Source organism: Medicago sativa, chromosome 2 (genome assembly GCF_051527215.1).
Source record: "Medicago sativa cultivar Bolivia chromosome 2, Bolivia_mono, whole genome shotgun sequence".
Lineage (NCBI taxonomy): Eukaryota > Viridiplantae > Streptophyta > Magnoliopsida > Fabales > Fabaceae > Medicago > Medicago sativa.
The window spans coordinates 49,190,175-49,217,567 of NC_140750.1; the positions used below are offsets into that span (position 1 = coordinate 49,190,175).

Sequence of the window (27,393 nt, forward strand, 5' to 3'; positions counted from 1 at the left end):
CCCACAGGCAACAACAAGTGGCTGCAATCAGATGTGATATGTGTGGAGAAGGACATGCTAATGGTGAATGTGTACCTGAAGGAACCAGTGAGGAAGCTAAATACATGGGGAATTATCAAAGGGAAAATCAATACTACAATCTGGGCATCAACAAGCATCCAAACTTAAGCTACTCAAATAACAATGCTTTGAACTCTCAAATGCTTGTTCCTCAACAACAACAACAACCAGGAAAGCCTTCAGCTCTTGAGGAAACTATGATTAACTTCATGAAGATGACACAAGGAAACTTTGAAGAGATGAAGAAAAGTCAAGAAGCTGAAAGGAAGAACAATGAAGCCTCCAGGAAGATGCTTGAAACTCAACTGGGATAATTGGCTAAGCAGTTGGCTGAACAAAACAAAGGGGGATTCTCAGGTAACACTAAAGAGAACCCTAAAAATGAGTCTTGCAATGCTATTGAATTAAGAAGCAAAAAGGTGTTGACACCTTTAGAGCCAAAAGTTCCAAAGAAGGTTGATGAAGTAGTAGTGGAGGTGGAGAGTGATGGTGAAGTTGAAAAGAATGAGGAGATAGTTGAAAAGGAGAATGATTAAGGAGTAGTTGAAAATGAAAAGAAGAAAAAAATAGAGGGAGAAAAAAGTGAGAAATTGATATATGAAGACTCAATCTTGAGGAAGTCGAAGAGTCAAATATTGAGGGATAGGGATAAACCACAAGTTATTCCATCATATGTAAAGCTTCCATATCCTCATCTAGCAAAGAAGAAGAAGAAGGAAGAAGGACAATTCAAGAAGTTCATGCAACTTTTCTCACAACTCCAGGTGAATATTCCTTTTGGTGAAGCTCTTGATCAAATGCCCGTGTATGCTAAGTTCATGAAAGAATTGTTAACGGGAAGAAGGAAGCCAAAAGATGATGAGAACATTTCTCTTTCCGAGAATTGTAGTGCTATTCTCCAAAAGAAACTTCCACCAAAGCTAAAGGATCCTGGTGCCTTTACTATCCCTTGTTCCATTGGGTCGGTAGACATGGGTAGAGCTCTATGTGATTTAGGGGCAAGTATCAATTTGATGCCCCTCTCAATGATGAAGAAGCTTGGATGTGGTGACCTAAAGCCAACAAGAATGATCATCACTCTAGCTGATCGGTCAATCTCTTATCCTTTCGGTGTGCTTGAAGATGTGTTAGTGAAAGTTAATGAGCTAATATTTCCGGCAGATTTTGTGATCTTAGATATGGCTGAGATGAAGAGATGTCACTCATTCTAGGGAGACCTTTCCTTGCAACTGGTTGTGCCTTGATTGATGTTGAGATGGGTGAGCTGATGTTGAGATTCCATAATGAACAAGTGGTGTTCAATATCTTTGAGGCAATGAAACACCGAACTGAAAATCCCAAGTATTGCCGAATTGATGTTGTTGAAGAAATAGTTGAAGACAACTCCCATGAGCCTTAACCGACACAACCAATGGAAAGAGCAATCGTAAATTCTATAGAGAGTTGTGAGCCTGATGAAGATCTTGAGGTAAGTGAATGTGTCAAGCAACTTGAGGCAAGCAAGCAAGAATTGGAACCGGTGAAACTCGAAAAGATAATTGGTGAAGACTCTACAAGTATGCCAACTTTGAGTGGAGAAGGAGAAAAAAATCCAGAATTGAAAGAACTTCCTCCTCACTTGAAGTATGTATTTCTTAGCAAGGATGCCTCGAAACCAGTAATCATCAACATCACCTTGACACCTTTAGAAGAAGAAAAATTGATGAGGGTGTTAAGGGACAATCAAAGAGCTTTGGGGTGGAACATTTCTGATTTGAAGGGTATTAGTCCAGCTTATTGCATGCACAAGATACATATGGAGGCTGAATACAAACATGTGGTTCAACCTCAAAGAAGACTAAACCCAACAATGAAGGAAGTGGTAAAGAAGGAGGTGCTCAAGTTACTCGATGCAGGTATGATTTACCCTATCTCTGATAGTTCATGGGTAAGTCCGGTTCATGTGGTGCCAAAGAAAGGAGGAATGACAGTGGTGGCTAATGAGAAAAATGAATTGATACCCACCCGTACCGTCATTGGTTGGAGAATGTGTATAGACTACCGGAGGTTGAATACCGCAACAAGGAAGGATCACTTCCCGTTACCATTCAAGGATCAAATGATTGAGAGGTTGGCTGGCCAAGCCTTTTACTGCTTTTTGGATGGGTATTCAGGGTATAATCAGATTGCTGTGGCTCCGGAAGATCAAGAGAAGACTGCCTTCACTTGTCCATTTGGTATATTTGCTTATAGGAGGATGCCCTTTGGGCTGTGTAATGCGTCGATGACCTTTCAAAGGTGTATGCTCTCCATCTTCTCTGACATGATAGAGAAGAACATTGAGGTATTTATGGACGACTTTTCTGTATTTGGTAAGTCTTTTAATCAATGCTTGTTTCACCTAGATGATGTCCTTAAATGATGCACCGAAACTAACCTTGTTTTAAACTGGGAAAAATGTCATTTTATGGTGACTGAAGGAATAGTTTTGGGGCATAAAATAAGTGCTAAAGGCATAGAGGTGGATCAAGCTAAGATAGAGGTTATAGAGAAACTTCCCCCACCTGTTAATGTTAAGGGAGTTAGAAGTTTGTTGGGGCATGCTGGTTTCTATCGGCGTTTCATAAAAGATTTTTCTAAAATTTCAAAGCCCCTCTGTAACCTCTTGGTCAAAGAAAATGAGTTTAATTTTGATTCTGAATGCTTAAATGCTTTTTCTTTGATTAAAACCAAGTTGGTGACTACACCTATAATCATTGCACCCGATTAGGATTTACCTTTTGAACTTATGTGTGATGCAAGTGATTATGCTGTTGGTGCAGTCCTAGGCCAACGCAAGAACAAATTTTTCCATGCAATTTACTACGCAAGCAAGGTTTTAAATGAAAATTAAGTTAACTATTCCACAACTGAAAAGGAGTTGCTTGCGGTAATCTTTGCATTGGAAAAGTTTCGTTCTTATCTAATAGGCTCCAAAGTCATTGTTTTTACTGATCATGCAGCTCTAAAATATCTCTTAACCAAGGGGGATTCAAAGCCTCGACTGTTGAGGTGGATCCTTTTGTTACAAGAGTTTGATCTTGAGATTCGTGACAAGAAGGGAGTAGAGAACGTGGTAGCTGATCACCTCTCAAGGCTGGAAAATGATGAGGTGACAAAGAAGGAAAAGGCCATTGAGGTCAAGTTTCCAGATGAACAGCTGCTTGCTATTGGAGAAAGGCCTTGGTTTGCTGATATTGCGAACTTTAAGGCCGACAACATAGTTCCTGATGACATGAGTTATCATCAGAGGAAAAAGTTCTTCAAAGATGCAAACCACTACGTGTGGGATGACCCTTATCTTTTTAAGGTAGGCACTGACGGTTTGATGAGACGTTGTGTTGCAGGTGAGGAAAATCATAGTATCATGTGGCACTGCCATAGCTCAGCTTATAGGGGCCGCCATAGTGGAGAAAGAACCGCTGCGAAAATTTTGCAAAGTGGATTCTGGTGGCCCACCCTTTTCAAGGATTGCCACGACTTTGTTGCACGATGTGATAAAAGTCAGAGGACAGGTAAAATCTCAAAGAGGAATGAGATGCCCCTATCAGGAATCATTGAAGTTGAACCATCGACTTTATGGGACCTTTCCCTTCCTCTTACTCTTTTCTTCATATTCTTGTTTGTGTTGACTATGTCACAAAATGGGTTGAAGCGATACCATGTGTTGCTAATGATGCCAAAACTGTTGTTAACTTCGGCATAAAAACATTTTCACTAGGTTTGGAACACCTAGAGTCTTGATCAGTGATGGGGGGAACCACTTTTGTAATAATTTTCTTGAAAATGTGATCAAAAAGTATAACATTGTTATACCCTAATTTTGGACCTAAAAATACTAACTCAATTCTTCTTTTCTTACATTTTAAGTCATTTGAACTGTCTCTGATCAATCGCATCTTTCACTGCATTTTATTTCAATACTATTTACAAAATTCATAGAGAAGGGTATTTTAGTCATTTCCTATGTCAAAATTTCTTTCAGTTTTTTAAAAATTTGTTTGAGTCCTTTCAAATAGTTTGAATAAGTCTTTATTTCAATTCTATGACAAAATCCAGTTTAAAAGTTGCATTTGAAGTCATTTTGAGTCAGTTTAGCCCCTAGGGGCATTTTAGTCCTTTCATGTGTCAAAACCCTGTTCAAACTCTTAAAATTGTCTCTGAGTCTTTTAATTTGCTTGTATAAATGTTTGCTTTAATTCTCTGTTAAAAATCCCTTTTAAGATTGCATCTGAGTCATTTTTAGTCGTTTTAGCCCCAGGGGCATTTTGGTCATTTCACACGAAATTTCGACAGAGAGAGGTTACTTTAAAGTACCTCATTTAGGTAATTGGTTCATTTTAGTCCGTTTTGTCAATTTTAATTGTTTCACTTTACGTTATTTTCCATTTTACCAATTTTAATTCAATTTTATTTTAAATTTCATTTTAGTCCTAAAGTTTCTAAAATTGCATTTTGGCCCTTTATGTCATTTTATTTTAAGACTTTTTTTTATTTTTAGGTCAATCTTCGTTTAAGTCCCTTTTTTTGGTCAATTACACTTTAGTCCCCAAAGTTCCAAATATTGCAAATTGGTCCTTTTTTTGTCCAGGTCATTTTTTTTATCTTTTTCTTATTATTTTTACAGTCCAGTCCTCTAACCTTCACAAATTGCAGATTAGTCCCTCAGGTCCTAAGTCCAGAATCCAGTCCAAAATAGGTCCAGGCATACGTGGCAATTCCACATTGGTCCAATCATCACACTTGTCAGCTATAAATAGGCCACATCATTCAATGCAGAGCCAGAATCAATCACAATAAGCCACATCACACAAACAGATTCCACATTCTCTCTCCATTCTGTTACGATCAAAAAACAAAAAGTTCCAAGAACACGAAGAACACAGGGAAGAACCCTAAGATTCCAGAACAAAAATTGAGCTGAATTCATTACAATTCTCAGAGATTCGAGTTCGAATCTTCATCATCGAATTGAAAAACTGCAATTCAAGCACAATTTCAAAGAAATTGCGCGATCACAGTTCGGAGAGAGTGAGAAGAAGAGGATCGAAGCAAGATTTGAACCGGTGAAGAAGGAGAAGAGAGTTTCACCGATTTATTTTCGGTTCAACGCTTACCAGAAAAATCAGAAGCTTATTCAAGGATCTTTCGTTCGAATCTCCAATTAAATCCAGGTATATTCAAAAGAAACCTTCTCGTTTTGTTCATAATCATCATCGAAGGTTTAAAATCAAAGATAAACGGTGAATCGAATTGAAAATCCTGAAAAGCTTTTGAAAAATCTCAAGGTCGAAACCCTAATTTCAAAAATTGTAAAGATTCACCGTTTATTTTCGTAATCAGAGTTTAGAATCATCAGTGAAGAAAATAGGATGAATTAGGGTTTGGTTTCAAAAAAAATTAGGAAAAGAGTTGAAAACCCTAAAGACCGCAAAGTTTCAAAACCAAACCTGTTCGAATCAGTGTAGAACGAAACGTTTTGAATGATTTCCTTCAACAAACATCCAGATCGAAACGTTTCGAACAATTTTCTTCGAAAAATGTCAAGAACGAAACGTTTTGAACGATTTCCTTCAACAAACATCCAAATCGAAATGTTTCGTGCATAATCTATGCTGATTCGTGGTCTATCTGTGATTTATGGCTTGAATCCATGTTCGTAGTGAGTGAAAACCATGAGAGAAGCCATGAGAGAAACGAGAGAGTCTGAGAAGAAGAAAGAGGAATTAGGGTTTGAAATGAATTGGACCGGTCACTCTTGTTTTTATATAGGCGTGAACCGGATTGGTTCATGTGAACCGGTCGGGTTCACTCCTGGATCTTGTGTCAACCGTTGATCTTGCTGCTTGATTAGATGTGTGGTCCTGATTCGTTTCTTTCGTGTGTCTCTCTGAGCTTATCATGCGCCATGCATCCCTAGCCCTTAGATCTAGGTTTGTGATGGACTTGGATCAATCCAACGCCTCTGAGGCATCTGGATAGTCCAAGATCCACCATTAACCCTGGGTTTGGGCCTGGATCTCTTCCTGTATTCGTTTTTTAGTGTTTGTTGCTATTTTCTACACTGCACCTTGCTATTTGCACCTCTGTTTCATCCAAAAATCTTTTAAAAAAATTCCTAAAAACTTTCCTATGGCTTCTTGACCACTTTCTTGATGTGTTTGTGATGATGATATGTATTGAAATTTTAAAAAAAATATGTAGTATTGTTTGATTAATTCTTTACTATTTTTTGTTAAAGTTTGTGAAATTTTGCATGTTTTGTGTCTAAAATTCTTTGGAAATTCTAAAAATCTTCATGTATGTCTCTTGTTATTTTTGTGATGTTTCTATGCATCTTGTTTACTAAAATTTTGTTGAAAAGCATTATCACATTTTCTTGCATTATTTCTTGATTTCATGTGAAAAATATTATGGAAATTGTCCAAATCCACCTCAAGCCTTTGGTAATTGTTTGTAGTGTATGTTGCTTGAGGTTTGTGAGCTCATTGTTGCTGCTTGTGTTTAATATTGCTGCATGAGTGTGAATCTTGATTAATTACTTAGCTTACAAGTTACTTGTGTAAATAAATAATGCAAATATGCCTAAGTTTGCTTCCAAAAAAATGACAAGTTAACCATGTTGCCTTAATTTCTATTCCAAAATCTGATTCTAAACCTTTAAAAGTGTGTTGGGATGTGAGAATTATAGGTCACATGACTCTTGCATTTTATGAGCAAATTTTAGTCATATTTTGCACTCATTTGGCCTTTGTTTTGGGTTGTTTTTCTATGCCTTATGTTATAGTGTCTTCTTGCTTTATTTTCTTTTGATATTACCATGTGTTACTAACCATTTCATTTCATGTCTCATACATTTCATAAGCATTCCCATTTCATCCCATATTCATCTTATTTCTTACACTTTAAGATTCATGCAAAAATTAGAATGTAAAGACTTAGGAGTTCTTGTAATATTTTACTTTCATGCAATTTAAATTTCTTGCAAGACCATAGAATGTATCTAGGGTATGATGTAATAAGGACAATGGACTCTAATGATGTACACCGACACAAGCACTGACACATGCACACACATCACTTTAGGTATATAGTTAGAATATGCATGTTTAGATGTATGTTTAGGATTGTATGTTTAGATGAATGTTTAGGCTTTATACTTAGAAAAATCTTCTTTCCAAAAATACGAACAAACTTCACTCAAATGCTTTTCTTAATAAACCTTGGGATCAAAATCCCATTGAATTTTCCTTTTCTTTTCTTAAATCAAAACTTAACGAATCTTAATGATACTTAGACCATATTTTGCAAATAACTAACTTTCACTTCACCCTTTTCCAATCTCATGCCCTTGAGGCCTCTTTCTATTCTTCAAATTCCAATTTTCAAAATTAAAATCAACCAACAAAAACAAAAACATTTTTGGAAGAGAACTACGGTGGATTTGATCCCTTAAACGGGTACATAGGCAAGGAACAAATTTCCTTCAATTCAACTAAAATAAAAAAATCAAACACTTTCTTCTCCCTCCAATTCTTCACTTAGAATACCTTTTGGCTCAACATCATTTTCAAAATAGCATTTAAAAATAAAGCGCGCGCGTAGAAATTAAAGACGGTTCCTATAGGATACTATAGTCGTTATGGGTGCCTAACACCTTCCCGTAGCGAAAACAACTCCCGGACCTCGATTCTCAAGGGTTTTGCTTACTTTTTCCCTTCCCAAGAAAAAATAAGATATCACCGGTTAAAAGGTTGAAACGTAATCAATGTTTGACACCCGAAAACCAAGATAAAACAGCTGGCGACTTCACTGGGGAGATTCGAGAGTTACGCCTAGTCTTTATTTCCACGCTTGCGCTCTTTTACTTGTTTCTTTTACTTGCTTTCCTATGTGAATAAATGTTTAATTTCTTGCAAACGTGTGGGGTGAGAATATCAAAAGTCCTGCACCCGGGCTGAGTGAACTTAGGATTTAGGAGGGATATAGTCGACAATTCATTCCGGTGGTTGCCTCGTGTTTTGGATTATGCGATCAATCCCACATAGTTGAGGCATTTTAGGGGTGATGTTGTCGACGCGTGTTGTCGCGTTTAGGCACTTTACTTCTAATTGTTCTATGACGCTATGAACCGTAGATAACCAAACCCATCCATGGCCATTTTCTAGGACGTAGTGCGGAGGCTAAACCGAGTGTTGTCTCGAGTTTTAGTCGTCACGCGATACTACACTCAAGTTAGACCTTCCACGGATAATCATGGAGCGAGTGCTGTCTCGTGACACCATGATATACGTTGGAGAGGTTGCAACTTGGGAACCCTTTTAGAACCCGGTTACTATTTCCTAAAGCCCTAGTTTCACCGGACACCGTGTCCACCCGTGACTCCATGACTTTGAACTTCAACCCACCATGTTTTCTCCGAACTTGAACATAATCATGCATTCATGCATACATGCATACATGCATAAACCTTTGTCATGCATTGTTATCGAAGGGCTTAGACAAGTTGAATTTGTAAACATTGTAGGAATGAAGAAGACTAAGTCCTACAAGTTCAAGGAAGTGGATTTGGCTAGTTTGAGAGATTTGGCACTCAAGGTCGAGGATCCGACTGGTTTCCGACATCGTTACGGGGCTTTACTTACTATTCTCCAGACTAATGTGGACGAGAAGCTTGTGCACACTCTAGTGCAATTCTATGATCAGGAGTATCGGTGCTTTACTTTCCCCGACTTTCAGTTGGTGCCTACTCTAGAGGCTTATTCTTCCTTGATGGTTCTATCTATTGCTAAGGGGGTGCCTTTCGCGGGACTTGAGAATCCTCCTACTCCATTGGTTATTGCTAAAGATCTCTATCTCAAGACCACCGATGTCTCCAAGAATCTTGTCACTAAGGCACGCATCCGAGGGTTCACTTCAGAATATCTTCTTGGGAAAGCCAACCTCAATACCACTTGTCAGGACACCCTTGAGGCTATTCTTGCACTCCTCATCTATGGGCTTATTCTCTTTCCAAACCTTGATGACTTCGTGGACATGAATGCTATTATGATCTTCCACTCCAAGAATCCGGTTCCTACTTTGCTAGCTGACACATACCATGCTATCCACGATCGTTCCGACAAAGGCCGTGGATATATTCTTTGTTGTGTGCCTCTCCTCCATAGGTGGTTTATTTCGCACCTTCCGAAGTCTTTCCATGACAATCCCGAGAATTGGTCTATTTCACAGAGGATTATGGCTCTCACTCCTAATGAAGTGGTGTGGCTCACTCCCGCTTCTAGGGTTAAGGAAATTATCTTTGGAGGTGGAAAGTTTCTTAATGTACCTCTTCTTGGTACCCGGGGTGGAATCAACTATAACCCGGAGCTTGCTTTGCGACAATTTGGTTTTCCGATGAAAGATAAGCCCATCAATCTTGCTACAGCTCCTTACTTCTTTTACTACTCCAATGCTCCCACGGGAATAAGAGAGGATTTCATGGATGCTTGGTCCAAACTTCGGAAGAAAGAGGTGAAGCATATGGGAGTAAGGTCCGGTGTTGCTCATGAGGCCTATACACAGTGGGTGATAAACCGAGCTAAGGAGATTGGTATGCCTTACCCCTCTATGAGATATGTGTCTGCATCTGTTCCTACCATGCCTTTGCCTCTACTCCCACCTACCCTGGAGATGTATCAGGAGCATCTAGCTATGGAGAGTCGGGAGAAGCATCAGTGGAAGGCTAGATACTATGAGGCTGAGAACCTGATCATGACTTTGGATGGAAAGGATGAGCAGCAGACTCATGAGGTCTTGAAACTGAAGAAAGAGTTAGCTAAGGCTAGGAGAGAGATCGAAGAGAAAGATAGGTTGCTTATGAGAGACTCCAAGAGGGCTAGGGGGCCCGTGACTTCTATGCCCGATACTACAGCTATGAGTCTGAGTCTGAGGACGAGGCTTCCACTTCCTATGCTTGGGGATTTCCATTTCCTGTTGTTATTTCCATTTGTTACATTTCAAAGTCTATCCCTTGGCTTAGCATTTCAAAGGGAATCGTCTTGTAAAACTATATGTTGGTTGTTTGTTCCCCGTTTATGCTAATTGTTGTTTAGTAATGTTTACAAGTTTCTAGTTTGTCTAAAAACCCTTCGATAACACAAAAAAGAGTCTTTTTGCATATGCATTAGCACATTTCATGCATCATATGCATTCATTGGTCACAAAAGACTTCTCTCGTGCTCATTGCCTCCTGGTTTTGTCCGCCGCAGTCTGAAAAGTGGCTCGTGTTCGCAAAGTCTACCAACCAGATAGAATCCATCAGACAAGATTTCACAAGAGAAGGATTATGGCTAACTTTGAAGAAGAAAATGCTCAGCTCCGTGCCGAATTGGCTGCTATGAAAGAAGACTTGGCTAAGGCTCATGACGCTATGTCCACTATGATGGCTGCACAGGAACAACCAGCCACATCTATTCCAGTTTCTACTGAAGCAAACTTTGGAGGGCACCTCTTGTACTTCAGAGATTCCGTGGCCCCGCTTGCTTACTCTGTCTGCTATTCTTGATGGTGCACCCATCAATGTTGGTGAGTTAATTACCGACAATATTTATATGTTTGCTTTAGGTACTAAGAAGGCACTCCCTCACTTGAGCCTTATCAATTGGCTTTGTGAGGAGGAGGAGTGGAATTTGTTTGCTAATGACTTGAGTGCAGCAATGATGAAGCCCATCACCGATACCTATATGGATGGCTTCGTCAAGGATTATCAGGATATGATGCATGCCATTCAGGTTGCCGAGGCAGCAGCAGGACATCCACAGCCACCGCCACCACGTCAGTCCCAGCCACCACCTCAGAGTCAGACATTTGCTGGAGAAGGGAACAGCCAACAGGGTGGCTATGCACCTATTCATCCTATGATGCTGGACTACATGTTCGGCCACGCTAACTGGATGAATGAGGTGTCAGATCAGGAGTATTAGAACCGTCCGAGATTTGGTCAGGAGTTCACCGAGGCGGTCTGCCTCAATATGAGAAAGATGACAAGCTCTTTTGAGCGTTTTGATGGGTCTGAAGAGGCTATGGACCACTACTTTGATGCCACCAGAGGTCGAGCTCAGGCTAGAGAGCAGGAGATCAGAGCTGACTTTGCTGCTGGTGGCGCCCAGTCTAGATATCACTTTGGGGAAGACACTTATGAGGAGGAGAACCCCAACACATGGATTCCGGAGGACCAGATGCAGGATTGAGTGGACTACTGATGGTCCACCTTTTGTTATTTTTCTGTTTTTGTTTCAGCACTTTGGTTATGTACTCTTAATTTTATGTTCGAACAATTTTATTTGCTTTGGTTAAGTTTAACTCGGTTGTACCCCCCGTTTTTGTAATTATTCATGCACTTGTTTATTATTGATGTATTTGCTTGTTTAGTTGACTTTTTACAGTTTAGTAACAAATGTTTGTTCAAGTGGTATTCCAAAAGTTCAAAAGGAGGAGTGACTTGTGTTTCAAAGACGAAGTGTACGGCAGTTAAATATAGGTAGTCACAACTCCCAGATATCTAAACTGTAAGGATTCATGGCAAAATTTTATTTTTTCAATTTACTTATATAAAGTGTTCCATGCATTTACTTGCGATTTTTCTCTACCGTTGATTGATCTTTGTCATTAGCACACTGAGGCAAAAGTGCTTGGTCCTGTGAGACTTTTGAAGCCTATCCTGATTTTAATTGTTATATTTTATCCTTTTCTTAACCACTTTGAGCCGGTAGGATTAGAACTTTTTGTTCGGTGACAAACTACATTACAAGCTTAGAGACTTTTTGGACTTGTCCCTTATTATTTTTCTGAGTTAGGCATTGTAAAATGTTACTAAAGATTAAGTTTGGGGTTGCTATTGGAATTTGCAACCAACTAAGTTTGGGGTGGGGGTACTAGAGAACATAAGAGAACAAAAGAAAGAATTTGTCATGAAAAATACACACAATATGGTGTAGCAAAAAAAAATGAAAATAGAATGAAAAAGGGACAAAACATTGAAAATCCGAGTAACTTCAAACTCGATTGTCCCAATTGTTATAAATATTCTCTAGTACCTTTGTAATTGTTTTTCAATAAGGTGAATGAATGTTGGATTGAATTTTGTGCTTAACTTCCGTAGGAATGCCTAAATCAAATTTTGTTTAGCCTACTTATCCAAATTTTATCCCACCTTCACCTAAGCCCCGTTATAACCCTCAAAGACCTCAAAGTGTGCATTGACGTTGATTTTGATTGACGTTTAGAAACTTTTCAAGCGTATGGTAATATGTAGATCGCATGTCGACTGTGTGTGAACCTTTTTCAATTTGTTGCGTGGAGTTGTGAATTGGTGGATGCGTACAAGTCAAACTAGCTCATCTTTAGCTAGTAAGGTGTGAACTTTTGGGTACTATCTCTTGATCAGGTAATTGTTATTTTACTCTCGATTGTCAGCTTTGCAAGTAAATTCCTTGAGGACAAGGAATGGTTTAAGTTTGGGGTTGTGATGATATCTTGTCATTACGTAATTTTTATGTAATTTGTTCACAAAATGGAGTTCACAAGGAGACTTATGCAACAAAAAGAGCAGAAAAACTGAACAAAATGCAAAAAGAAAACGTGTCACGATTTGGCAAAAACGTGACACGATTTGGCGAAGACCAGAAACATGGGTTCAACATTGAGGTAAACGTGTCACGATTGGTAAAACGTGACACGATTTTGGGAAACCCTAATTCAGTTTCTTGCTCAACAAGGTGAAAACGTGTCACGATTCACTTAAAACGAGACACGATTTGGGCAATATTCTGTGCCTATTTAAGCTGAAGTCTATTCCAAAAACAAGGGTTACGAATTCTAGAGAGCAAAGTGCGATTTTGTGACTACAAGACGGCCAAGGAGGATGATTTCTTCATCCTTCCATCACTTTGTGTATGTTTTAATTCCTTTAATGATTATGTTATTTGTAAACACCATTATGAGTAGCTAAATCCATTAGAGGTTAAGTCTTAGATGATTCTTTGTAACCCTAATTGATACATGATGCTGTGAAACTCTATTTACTGTGAATGATTATTTAGTCTTTATTCAATTCAATTGTTCTTAATGCTTTTTATATCCTGATCAAATATAAACATGATTTTGTGAGAACGAATGACTACTGACCATAGCTTTCGACTTAGACCAAATTGAATTGTTCTAATAAACATGGTTAGTCTAGGAATAGATAATCGTTTGTTAGTGATATTAGGTTAACATGCTTAAACCTTCAATAATTATTAGACCACCTAAGGAATTAGGGGCTGTAGTTTGAGAAGAGGGTTCTAACTCAAGGGATTGATTAGGACTATTTTGTTAACTATCGTTGGACTAAGAAATCATTCATAAGAATAGGTGCAGCATACCAATTAGGGGAACATAGATGATTCGTAAGACCTAAACTCATCTCTCTCTTATTCTTTTAAACCAATCTTTAATTATCTCTCATTACTTTTATGCAATTAAACCAAAACTTCTGCCTAGTGGCAACCAAAAATAACCTTTATACATCCTAAGTTCCAACGTAATTCACTTCTTGAGATTAAAAATAGTCCTCGTGGGATCGATATTTTTACTACTTCGATAGTATTTGGTGCACTTGCCAAGCCTCTATCACATTATGAGCATAAATATACTCCTAGGGCATAAGCCCTCGTCGCTATTGAGCAAAAGCTCCTAGGGCATGAGCCCTCGTCTCTGTTTGAGCAAAAGGTCCAGGGCATGACCCCTCATCTTTAAATGAGTATGCATGGACTCAACATCTTACGTCTTAGAAACTTCATGAACATCTTATAACTTCTTGACTTAGACCGACATTTAAATCTTAATAAAGATCATCAACAACATGTGCAGCACTTGTAAATTCATATCATAACAACATCATAACATAACAACATCAAATGATAATTAACAACATCTTAAACATCACATCACCATAAGCATCATAAATAACACATATAGTACATAAATAACAATTTACATCATTGATAATCTTAGTCATTGTATTTTTGGACTTCCTGGACAGTTCACAACCTCTTAACAACTTACATTTCCTACCAAAGGTCATCTCAAGGCTACGTCTGCGAAAAATCACAAAAAAAATATTTTAGGCAGAATGCACCAGTTGCTCGCAGTGGCGAGTGGGATTGCTCGCGGTGGCGAGTAAATGGACTGCTCGCGGTTACGAGCGATGAATATCAGGCTCGGGCAGAATTCAGTTTTTCTCAAATTTTCACCTAATCACATGGTTCTAACCTGAAAACAACTTCTAAACATCACTTTATGGATTATCTAAGGTCTGTACACGATTCTTACATCAATTCATTGGTTTTCCATCATATAATCATCAATTCTCACTCAAAACCTAATTTCTCATAATCTCACAAACTCATCCTAAAGCATGTTAGATGCAACCTAATGATTTACAGACTTAATATTAGTGAAAGATAGTCTCACCCTTACCTTATAACAGATGAAATCGGCAGCCTCCAGGGTTCTCTCCTCTTCTCTTGACTTTTCTCCCTTTTTCACCAGAAACTGATCGTACGTTCTCTTTCTCTAAACCTAACTTCTTTATTTATAACACCTCTTCTATTCTTTCTATTTCCTCTTAACCACTAAACTTTCTAAATTTATAAAACAGCCCCACATCTCAATAATTATTTTATTTTCAAATCTTATTTTATTTAGCAATAAAATAAATCACAACGTCTCAGAACATCTCTAAAAATCACATAAGTCACGCACATCTTATAAATCATATAAAAATCATATAAATCACGTAAATCTCATAAATCACATAAACCACATATAATTATATGCTAAAACTCATTAAAAATAATTAAATAATTAAAATGGGCGTTACACAATGCCTTCTAATTCCTCTGAAATAGTCGTTGCTCCAGGCTTCTATCCCTTCTTCAATGATGTGTCTTCAAATAACAAACTTTAACTAACCCAACTTCTTGACTTCAGACTCTGATGAACTTCAGACTCTGATGGTCTTCAGAATCTGATAGTCTTCAGACTCTATCTTGCAACACAAGCTTCCTTTGTAAATTCCATTTCTCTCTTTTGTTCTTCCAGAACCAATACTTTGATTTAAGACTTATACAATTTTGTCTATGGTCCTGCATACTTTAACAAATATTAGCATATTCAATTGACTTTTTAATACATTCTTATCATCAAAACTTAAGGTGGTAATGTTAAACACATTTTCTTCCAACAACCACAACTAGAAATTGATAATGATATTATAGCAGCAAGAATCAAACTGAAACAACAAATTTATTATAACAACAAGAAGCAAGAATCAAAATATTCCATGCCATCTGCAGATAGGCACCATGGAACCAAGGCAATATTGCATACCCACCAAGACACACCAGCTCACTATATTTCTCGATCCTACAGACCCTAATTGCAAAGCGGTAGCAACAAACTCCTCTGTCCACATACCCTAATAGAAAACTCGAACTATCTATCACAAAATATGGTTGTAAGCGGTTCGGACTAAACCAACGAAACCGATAGTCCAAACCGAACCAAACCGAAAAAATATCCGACCTTGTTTGGTTCAGTTTGAAACCGATCCGAACCAATTGAAACCGATCTAGTTTGGTTTGGTTCATGGTTTTTCATTTTGAGATCCGTGAAACCGATGAACCAATCCGATGATAACTACACTCCTTATTTTACTAATATTATCCTACCTCACACAAACTTATGGTTAGGCCCAAAATTAAAAGTCCAAAACTAATTCACTTTCTCTCATCTTTATCTGACATCTCATCTCATCAGACATACTCTTTCATTTCTACTAAAAAAGAAACCCTAGCCACCTATTGTTCATCGCCACCGCGGGTCACCGCTGAGATTGTTCATCTCTTGGTTAGTTTTATCATGTTTATGCTATTGATTTATACTCATTATATTTCACTGTTTTCCATGTTCAATTTCTATACCATTGATTTATTTAAACACGTTATAACTTATATGTCATTGTTTAGTGAAGATTAGAAAAAACCATTAAAAAAAGAATTGCGATTTGCGCACTGTAAAATTAGAACACCGTAAAAGCCATTCAAAAAGATTAGAACACCGTAAAGCCTAGAAAATTTTGTCAACATAAGCAGAAATTGAATGTGTATCCCTATAGTAACAAAATTTTGATCACGATAAATAAAACTATAAAAATATGTATACTAAATAAAAAGTGCATGTGTGCATCCATAGAAAATTTAGAAAATATATATACAAAGAATGATGGATGAATGAATCTTGGATCATATGTATGAAATATTGAGCAAGGTTATTTATAAAAAGTTGTTTGAAAAATAGAGAACATGAAAAAACAAAATATGAAATACAATTAGTTCAATGAAATATTTTATGAGAATATGATTTTTTTTTAATTGTATTTTTTTAACAAACCGATCAACCGAACCAATCCAAACCGAACCAAACCGGTTAGTTTGGTTCGGTTTCTTTTTGAAAAACAGTGAAAACCGAACCAAACCGAACCGATGAAGGTTTCATCGGTTCGGACTTTTTTTTGACTAAAAACCAATCCAAACCGAATCATTACACCCCTATCACAAAATCTTATGACACTTCACCACAGTTGGGTCATCAACATTTCACAAGATCTGGAAAGGAATCACTGATTGGACTGGCTCCTCCGCTTCCGCTACCGCTTCCGTTTCCTCCACCACTGATTCCGTTTCTGACAAAGGATTCAGTTCTTGATGAAGGTTCACACATACAAATGCTTCAATCTATATTTTGAATCAAACACGTATGGGCGAGAGAAGAGAAAGAAGAAGAGACAAAACGAGGAGATAAGGATGATCTTATTGGGAACGGATTGCCTCCTGTGTAGTGTAATTTATCTCCTGTTTTCTCCTGTGATAGATCTAAGCTGTTCATTTATTTTAATGACAAATCAATGGATATAAATTAAAACACATCAGTGGTCTTGTGGTCTTGTCTTTTTCCCTGTTTTGTCCTTTCCCTTTTCATGTAAAACATGAGCAACCGCTTCATATTATTCGATCAAATATCAACATAAATCGAATGAGATCCATCTATATTTCCGTCGCCGTCGTGTATGCTATTTCATTTGTAGGATGAATATTGAGTCCTTTGTCTATCGTCCATGGTTAGAAGAGCAAACTGATTTCATTGAATCAAAGAGACAGAAGGACAAATACAATTGTTGAGATTGTGATTACAGTAACACATAGGAATAATAAAAGGCTTTTGTATTGAGATTCTGAGCTGCAACATTAGTTTGCCTACTGCTATATTTCATAGAAACATTGTGCAAGCTCTACATAAATCATAAGAGTCTATTTCTTTAAATCCTTTTGTGTTGGTGTATTTGATTTTGGTGTCCAACTCAACACTGTTGCTAACGGTGCTAGTTTGGAGTTGCAATTTATGGGGATGGGTCTTTTGAACAAGGAGGATTGAGGTGGGTTTGTGAGGAAATAAAGGGAAAACTGGAGAAGGTAAGGCAAATCGAACCGAAGGATAGAACAGGGAAAAAGACAAGACCACTGATGTGTTTTAATTTATATCCATTGATTTGTCATTAAAATAAATGAACGGCTTAGATCTATCACAGGAGAAAACAGGAGATAAATTAGCAATCCGTTCCCAACACTTCAACAAAAGAATGATGCAAAAAAAAAAATCAATTGGAATTTTTGTGCTTTGTTGTTATGGATGTTGAATCTAATAAAGTTTTTTTCGTTACGTGACCCTTCCAATTTCTTCTTCCCATTTTTTTTAATTCAGCCGTAAATACGGAGGTGGCTTTTTTGTTTTTTTTAATTAGTTATTACACGCGTAGCATGCCACTCAGCATTGACCGAGTCAAAATTGACAAAAAGGATCAAAATTGCAAAGGGGATAATTCTTGGAGGGCCAAAATTTTCATTTTTTTTATAGGGGGTTAAAATCGCAACTTTTTGAAACTTAGGGGAAGAAAAGTGCACTTTAACCTAAAAGAAAAAAAATTCTTAAATTTACGAATCGGCTTATAAAATGGATATAATAGTTTCGTAAATACTATATTGTGTAGTATATATAAGGAAAATATTATTTATTTTTTTAAAAGTTTCATATTTGGCAATCAATTTGAAAGTTTTCATCAATTTGAAAGGACTCTCTTTTGTATAGTGATAATGACACGATCTGGTAAAACTCAAGCGAACGATTTTAAATCCCATCATAAACAGTTGTAAAATAACAATTATAAATACATTATATAGGAATGATTACATCTTCATTTACAAAGTGGGGATAGCTGATGAGTGGTAGATAACATTAAGATATTAGTTTGGTAATGGCATGTTGGTAGGATGGCAACACATCTGTGTATGTATTATGGATAGTTATGGGATCCTTAGAGATGTATTATGTATTATGGTTATCTTGGATCTTCCTTTGGGAGAGGTTCCAATTTTGATGATTTCTGGAAGTGTTTTGCATCATTTTTAAGTCGGACTTTGGATCTAGTTTGCTTTGGCTGAGTAGCAGCCAAGTCTATTTCTTTGACCTTGCTAGTGCAATGTTTTTTACTTTAACCTTCTAGTGCGGTGTCTTTTGTCTTTGTTCTAGTTAGTAATTGTGATGAAAAAAAAACTCGATTCCCCCTTAATAGCGAACATAAAATAAACTAAAATAAAACGACATTAAATTAAATTATTATCCACCAAAAATAAACAAAGGTTCATCTTAGAACCTTAACCTATATATATCTAGTTACACATGATACCGAAGACAAAAATAATAAGAAATAAAAACATACCCTAGAAAAGATAGAGAAGATAGATCTCCTCCTTGGCTCCTAGAATTGTATTCCTCCTGATGCTCCAGTTCTGAACAAGATGAAGCCTCTAGATAGTTTTTGATGATGTTAGCTTGTTTATCATTTTATGTTTTTAGTTGAGGATTGTTATCTTAGAATATGTTAAAGCACCCAAGCCTACTTGTGTCTCAAGTCTTCCTTTTTATTACATATCATCTGTCAAAACTCCATATTTTACTGCATGAATCGATTCATACATATCTGAATTGTATCACAAAAGTCTCTGACTCTGTGTGAATTGATTCATGACATGACTGAATCGATTCACTCTGTCTTATCTAAAAAATGCATGAATCGTTTCATCATATGTCTCTGACTTATTCTGAGTCGATTCACACTAGTTTGAATCGTATCAACATTCATTCTGGGCAGTCTGAACCGACTCAAAAATCATTTGTTGCTAATCAATCTTCATAGCATTCTACCTTCTTCAGGTTGTCTTATAGAGGTCTGAATAGATTCACTCATTTAGTGAATCAATTCATTTAGTTGTTTTGGCTCGAATTTTTGCCCTTCATTACCATTACTATATAAACTCTTCTCCTCATAACTTTCAATTTATTGAATCATTTACAACTATTCTCTCTAGGTTTCAAAAACTCATTGCACATAAATTCTTCAAGATTAAACACTTTTTCTTAGAATCACTTTGTGCTTTGAGTCACATTGATTTGCTGAGGTGCTAGTAGGGATTGTAAGTTGGTTCTTTCAAGGAAATTGATTGGGCTTAAACAAAGTTCTAAAGTGAAGTGAATAATATCATTCCACCTCCAAATGACTTGGGGGTCTTTCTAACCGTTCTTGAAGTCAAAAGGGATTCGCTTAACGGACGTAGCATCGAAGACTTGAGTGAATAGTTCGAAGGGGTGCACGAGTATTCAAGGATTCGAAGATTCAAGGAGCACCAAATTCAAAGGTTATGTGATGTTTGGGGGAATGTTTTCATAGGGGTTGAAAAATTAGGTTTAATTTCAAGGAACTCTTGTAAACACATTTTATTCAACATTTGTTACTTAGTGGATGACCTTGGTGAAGGCGTACTTCATCAAGAAGAGTAGACGTAGCTCTAGTGAGGACTAGAAAGAGTGAAATACTATAAAATTATTGTTGTTATCTCTCTTCCCTATCCTCTTTACTTTTTAATATTGCATGTGATTAATTGAATAATTGTTAGCATAATTGCTAGTGTTGATCTAAGTTGTTTTTCATCAAAAGATAATCTAATTCATTGAATTAGGTTTCAAATAATTTGCTTAGATCAGTTGATTGCGAAATCTATTCAATTCTTCAATTTCATATGCATTGTGTTTTCAATTGATAGTTTGATATTATTGTTCATATAGGTTTGGTTTGAAATTGTCTATAGTTTTGTAAATTGTTCAAGGCACATTAAAGTTTAATTGTTAATAAGATTTTTATTGTGAATCACTCAATTCTACATTGAATCTTATTCCACATAGGTTTATCTTTTTGCTTATTGTTGTGATTGTTCGCGCATGATTCCAATAGTTGATTTCGTTAGAATCAATTTTTATTAAACTCCGGAAAAACTTTTCAAAAAGCTATTCACCCCCTCTAACTTGCAACCTTATATAGACCAACAAATGGTATCATAGAGTTTGGTCTCTTCTTAACGGCTAACTACCGGAATAGTTGATCCATATGGCTAATAAGGAGCCCAAGGGGCGGGTAATAGAGCACCTATTTTCGACGGAGAAAATTACGACTATTGGAATGAATGCATGAGAGTTCATATCCAATCGGTGGACACGGATGTTTGGGATACCTTTGTCAATGCGCGGTATCAACCTCAAATTGCCGCCGATGGCAAAGACGGTGTTGTCCTAGATAAGCCTAAAGCTGATTGGAACGACGATGACAAAAAGAAGGTCGAATACGATTTGAAGGCAGAAAATATTCTCATCTCCTCTCTTGGGGTTAATGAGTATCATTCCTTCTCTCATTGTAAGACCGCTAAATGTGGGATGCATTGGAAACCCTTCATGAAGAAATCGATGATGTTAAACAATAAAAAAATTAATACCCTTGTGCAATAATATGATCTTTTTTGCATGGAAGATGGTGAAACTATCTCCTCCATGCAAATGAGGAATCACAATACCAAGATTGCACTAATAAGATTTTGAGATATGTGACAATGGAATGGTAGCCCAAGGTTACTGCTATCAAGGAATCACAAAACTAGTAACACCAAAAACAAGGATGAAGACGACCTATGCTTCATGGGTCAAATGAAGAAAGCTAAAAATGAGGTAATCTTCTCGGACTCCGACTCCGATTCTTACTCCAATTTTAAACCCACTTATAAGGACTTACAAGATTCTATTGAAGAAATGCATGCCGAATGTGACACCCTAAATCCCAAAAATAATTATTACTATTATTTGTTCGAAAATAGAGTTTGATTCGCAGAGGAAAATGTCAAATGAAAACAACTTTTCTATTAACATAAGAATTCTTCAACAAGATTTTGGGTACCACATTGACTCATAACGAACATATTCACAAATCACTTCTTTGAAAATTGTAATATTATTAACATTGAATCTTTTGCTTTTGAAAATACTTTCTTTTACATTATAGATAATGGTTATCTTGTACAAAACTAAATAAGTAATAAAATCTTTTTTCCTGTGCCACTATCAGAGCGGCAGTTTACCCCAAAATAACAGACCACAAAAAACAAGTCTTCATGGAGGCATATACTTAACTTCAAGAGTCATAACCTATAGAATTACGGTTTAGCAACTGCAGATGCAACACCCTGAAATTTTTAAAATTATACATGAAAAATATTTGATAAAGAGTTTTGAGAGGGTAAAATTATTATTAATACTATAATTAATACTAATACTATTACTACTACTATTATCTTAATATATAATACAAATGTTCACAATGCATGCCTAATATGAAAACCCTAAACCTAATTTATATCTCACAATTACCTTTGTGTCCTCCTACCTTTTTTGAGGGTTTTGAAAAATATTTATGTAAAAAATTCTCTCCAAAGATTCGAACCCATGACATGTTGGTTACTTCAAAGCATTTTAACCATCAAGCCACAATATCCTTTATTATAAAAGATAGACTTGCTTGGTTAGCATGTTTGCCCTAATCCTCCCTATTTTGCCCTAATTCCCTAGCTTTTTTCCCTCCTAAACATGTAGTAATTGCTCGAGTAATCTCATATGTTCAATCATTTGATCACATCCGTTTATTCGACCTTGAAAAAAGTTCTCTCACTTCGTTAATGCAATTGAATACCTATTAAAGCCTAATCAAGTCGAAACATGTACTAATCACTCTACCAATTACTGCCAATTGAATACCTACTAATGCTCACTTATAATGGCAATTAAGAACGTAGTTAATGGCTTGAAAACGTCGTTAATGGCCATTAAAAATGTTTCACGCATACACATAAACATCCCTAAGTTTATGGCAATTGAAGATGTTTCGCGCATACATTTTTTAGGCCTTGCTGTTTCACGCATACACGCCTTGCTGTTTCACGCATACACTAATTCCTGTCGCATTAGGCTACTGACATTTCAATGTTTCACACATGGATTATTTACACCATACTGTGCTATCTGATACAGAGTGGTAGGATGATATGCGTTTCAAGGTGAAATTTCCCTCGAATTTTACCACTAAAATATGCACTAATCACTCTACCAATTACTACCTATTAAAATTAATTATGACGTACTTATTTCAAAAAATAACACATATCATGGTTGATCCGATTTTGAATAGTAATTATTGCGTACTGGCAATTATGAATGTAATTAATGGCTTGAAAACGCCGTTAATGACCATTAAAAACGTCGTTAACGTCCTTTTAATCCACGGTACTCCACGCTTTTAGTTGATTTTATGCATTATGCACTAACCACTCTACCAATTACTACCTATTAAATACAATTATGACATACTTATTTCAAAAAATTATTGCTGTTTAAAGGTTGATTCGATTTTTTTTTTGAGGGAAGGTTGATTCGATTTTGAATAGTATTATGACGTAGTATTAATGACAATTAGAAACGTAGTTAATGGCTTTAAAACGTCGTTAATGGCAATTAAAAACTTTTGAATAGTAATTATTACCTTTAGAACACTACGATTATTCACATTTGAAACTGACGAAGAAAATTGCCAATTACCTATTTAAATACCACTTAGTTGTGCTATTACAACCATTCTCTACTTTAAGCAAATATATATCAAATATAACTCTTTCTTGCACTTGCTAATATGGCAAACACTTTCACCCCCATCTCAGCTGTGACAGGTGGAAGGAGGTATTTGAAGTTGATTGTTCGTGTGGCCCATATATGGCTGATCCATGATAAGGAAAATCCAGACGATGTTATCTTCATGAACATGATATTGGTTGATGAGAAGGTATATTATATGTTTCAATTGTATAAATAAATGATCCTTTTTTCAAGTTGCCACTATGATAACATATAATATGGTTTATTTTTGATGACATGTTATTTTTTGTTTAGCTAGGAAGGATCCATGCCACTGTTCGTAAGCTCCTGGTGCCAACGATTCAAGGAATGGTTGAAGAAGGAGGAACATATAAGTTAGAGAATGTCATGGTAGGATTTAATGAGGGACCTTACAAACTCTTGCCACACAAGCACAAACTTAACATGGCGGAAAATGCGAGATTTACTAAGGTGAATGCAGGCAATTTACCTCGGAACGTGTTTGAATTCATGTCTTTCAAAGACATTTTGATCTCTCCATCAGAGGACATGGTTGCTGGTATGAAATCCTACCTTTTTTTTTTGCGAATTTGTTACTAGCTGTAATGTTAATGCATATTTTTTTGTTGTAGATGTCATTGGTCATGTAGTTGAGAAAGATGGTGTACGCGAAACCGAAAAGAATGGAAGAAAAAGCAAAGTCATTGATCTTACACTCGAGGATTTAGAGTAAGATGTGCAATATATAACTTATCGGTTTATTTCAATTGATGACTTTATTCTCATGATCGAGTTGATTGTGTTATTTGGTGTTTCAGGAATACCAGGATCCGTTGCTCTCTTTGAGGTGAATTTGCAACTGATATTGAAAACTACTTTGCAACCCATGACAACACTAAGTCTGTTGTGCTGATTGTACAATTTGGCAATGTATGGTTACATTATTTTTCATTGATTCGATTAACTTCTATGTAGTAGGACCCGTGTGGTAGCACGGGTCAATGGTCTAGTATATTACAAAGGTTCACAATGCATGCCTAATATGAAAACCCTAAACCTAATTTATATCTCACAATTACCTTTGTGTCCTCCTGCCTTTTTTAAGGGTTTTGAAAAATATTTATGAAAAAAATTCTCTCCAAAGATTCGAACCCATGACTTGAAAAATATTTATGAAAAAAATTCTCTCCAAAGATTCGAACCCATGACATATTGGTTACTTCAAAGCATTTTAACCACCAAGCCACTTACTGTTTTTGTGATATCATATGGCTTCTACTACATGATATCCAACATTAAACTCCCTTTTCTAAAAACCAATTAATTCTTTTTCCTTTCTTTCCAAACGGTCTTGAACCCTTTTTTCTCCTTCGCAATCTAAACCCAAAAGTTTGTGATTTTCAACCATTTTTTCCCTTCATATAGTAAATTTTTTCCAAAAATTTGTTCATTGTTTAAACATGTCGACAACTAATGATATAGTCAATCTGATGCTTATATATGAAAATCGAAATAAACCATCTCTTTTACTTTATCTGTGTCATCTTTTTTTTTTTCAACTTCAATACACCATTTTTTTTCATTGTTCCATCTCCCTCTCTCTCACTTCTCTGTTCACTATCACCATTCATTATCCACACCATCAGTGCAGTAACCAAACAATCATCACTAACCAACCGTCACCGTCGTCACCGTTAACAAACCATCATCGCGGTCAACTTTCATCACGTCATTACCATCATCGCCATGACAATGACTCCGTCGCCGGCAGTCCCCTCGATCCTCTCTAGCGATCTTATCCTTGTTGTACTTTCGTTTCTTCCTATAAGATCTTTTCTTCGATTCAGGTATGTAAGTAAGTGTTGGAAAACCCTAATTTCCGACCCCACCTTTGTGAAATTGCATCACCAGAAATCACAATCACAAACACAAAATTCACCCTTCCCACTACAGGTTGAAGAATTCAGGCGGTGGTTGCGGTTATGAAAACAGACCAGTGCCTCTTCTGCTGCTATCATCTATATTTAAGTTTTTTTTTTTTTTAGCTTTTATTTGTTACAACTATTGTTTTGTCTATGATTCTTTATCTTTTATGGTATTAGATTATTTGCTGTGAAATTGAGAGTAACTGAATCATTGAGGAATTAAATAACTTCGAATTATGTTTTCCGTAAGAAAGAAACTAATAGAAGGTATGTATGTTCTCTCTAATCTGTTTCTCTAATCATGGTTGTGTGATATCCGGTGTTCATTCTTTTGCAAATAAATTTCCTGTAGCATCTGATTCAGTTAACTATCTATTTTGATTGTGTCTTCTTTGGTTTTTTCAATTTTCAAACTTCCTTGAGATGGACTAGACATGAGAATGTTGTGATTGTTAATATTTTATTGTTTATTTGATAAAAAAATTTCTACACATTTTGCAGATGGGGAACAATTATAATTTTGTTATCTAATGACATAAACCTTTTGATTGTTCTGAACTTTTTTTTTTTAATTCTTACCTTTTGATGTTCAAAACTTTTTTTTAATTTGTAGGTTCTAATGAAGGTGCACACAGTTATAGTTACTTGAATCTGAAGAGAAAAAGAGCACGAGTATTGAAAGGTCCACATTTAGTTACACTGGTATCACCACTTCGTATCCGTTAAGTATAACTAATTTCCTAAATCTCTGTGAAGCGATAACTGACAATATATTTTCTCTGCAACATACTCTATTATACGATTGGAAAAAAGCATCATATTAAAACCTTACACTGCAACTCACTGTATCTACAAAATGCATGCGATCAGTTCAGCTTATGTTTTAAAGTTTGGTGACTGTTAAACCATAGTAGTTAAAGTACAAATAATATTTTCTGCTAAACTTTGTCACTTAATGCTGAACAGGACGCTATTTGACATCTTAGTATAGTAAATTGCTGACTGATCTCTATTATGTTATCATTCCGAGCAACCTTCTATGAACAACGTACCTTATTATAATCTCATTGCTTATAACATTATTACCATCAATCATAACTTCATATCTGTTACGTATAGCTAATATTCTAATTTTTTAAGAAGCAAGAACTGATGCAATTATTCACTACAAGATAATCTAAGAAACCATGTTATCTTATCCATCAGTGCATCTAATATCTTAAATTGCGGTGACTGTTAAACCAAGATTGCAGTTACAAGGCACAAAATGCATTCAAATAAACTTTGCCTTTTTTCTCCTGGAAAGGAAATTTTTCGACATCTACCCATCGTCAATTCATAACTGATCTCAAGTTAATTATTATTCAAATCGTAATTCTATGTTTCCCTATGTAGCGGCGAGTATCCAAAATGATTAAGATATTCGTTTCGAACAACTATTCGAAAACTAATCTTTGTGGACAAACTACCATATATAATTTAATGTCAGTTTCAACAAATGAAACACCTGTATTTTTTAGTATATGGGGGAGATGGTTCTCATATTTTAGATTGCGGTGAATTTTTGAATCATTCAAATCATCCTAAATACAATGTTGTTTACAAGGAAATTTTTCGTAATGTACCAGCATGATTTATTCCTTTTTTTTTTAAGTTGTATTATTATTTTTAACATTGTATTTGCACAAATAGATTATGAATTAAAAGTATAATTGAATATTTTGTTTGCCATCAATATGACCCGTGCGGCAGCACGGGTGCAAGGTCTAGTTATCATTATTAGAAAGAGAAACGTGGAAGGAAGGCTTGCTACATCCAAGTTTAAACCCTAATAACCTAATGACCAAATAAGCCATAGACATATATGTATCTGATGAAGTGATTATGAAGGCTGCCGCCACTATTTGCAAAATCAAAATTTATAATTATGCAGCCACCACCAAGAATCATTCATCTATAAATTCTTCTTTTGATCGCCTAAAATCCACAACAAATCTAGTTTCTAGTGGATATCTTGATCCTCCTTGTGTAACAGTAGCATCGATCGATTGATTCTTCCAAATAATACCCACCAATTGCCTCCACTTCTGCCTTATCATGTTGTCTTGGCATCTCTCTTTAATTATCCCATAGATTCACGTTTTCCATGAAGCATCACCTACAGGGAACCATAGAACACCACCACTTGATGTTGTTACGTTGTAGCGCCATCCTATCATTGCAGTGC

General features: G+C 36.2%; 2 pseudogenes; both read left to right on the forward strand.

The window, feature by feature from the left end:
- Positions 1-1,471: 1,471 nt before the first annotated feature.
- LOC146947135 (uncharacterized) lies at positions 1,472-11,042 on the forward strand (annotated as a pseudogene).
- A 12,236-nt stretch (positions 11,043-23,278) lies between these two features.
- Positions 23,279-25,373, forward strand: LOC146947136 (uncharacterized; annotated as a pseudogene).
- The last annotated feature ends 2,020 nt before the right edge of the window (positions 25,374-27,393 follow it).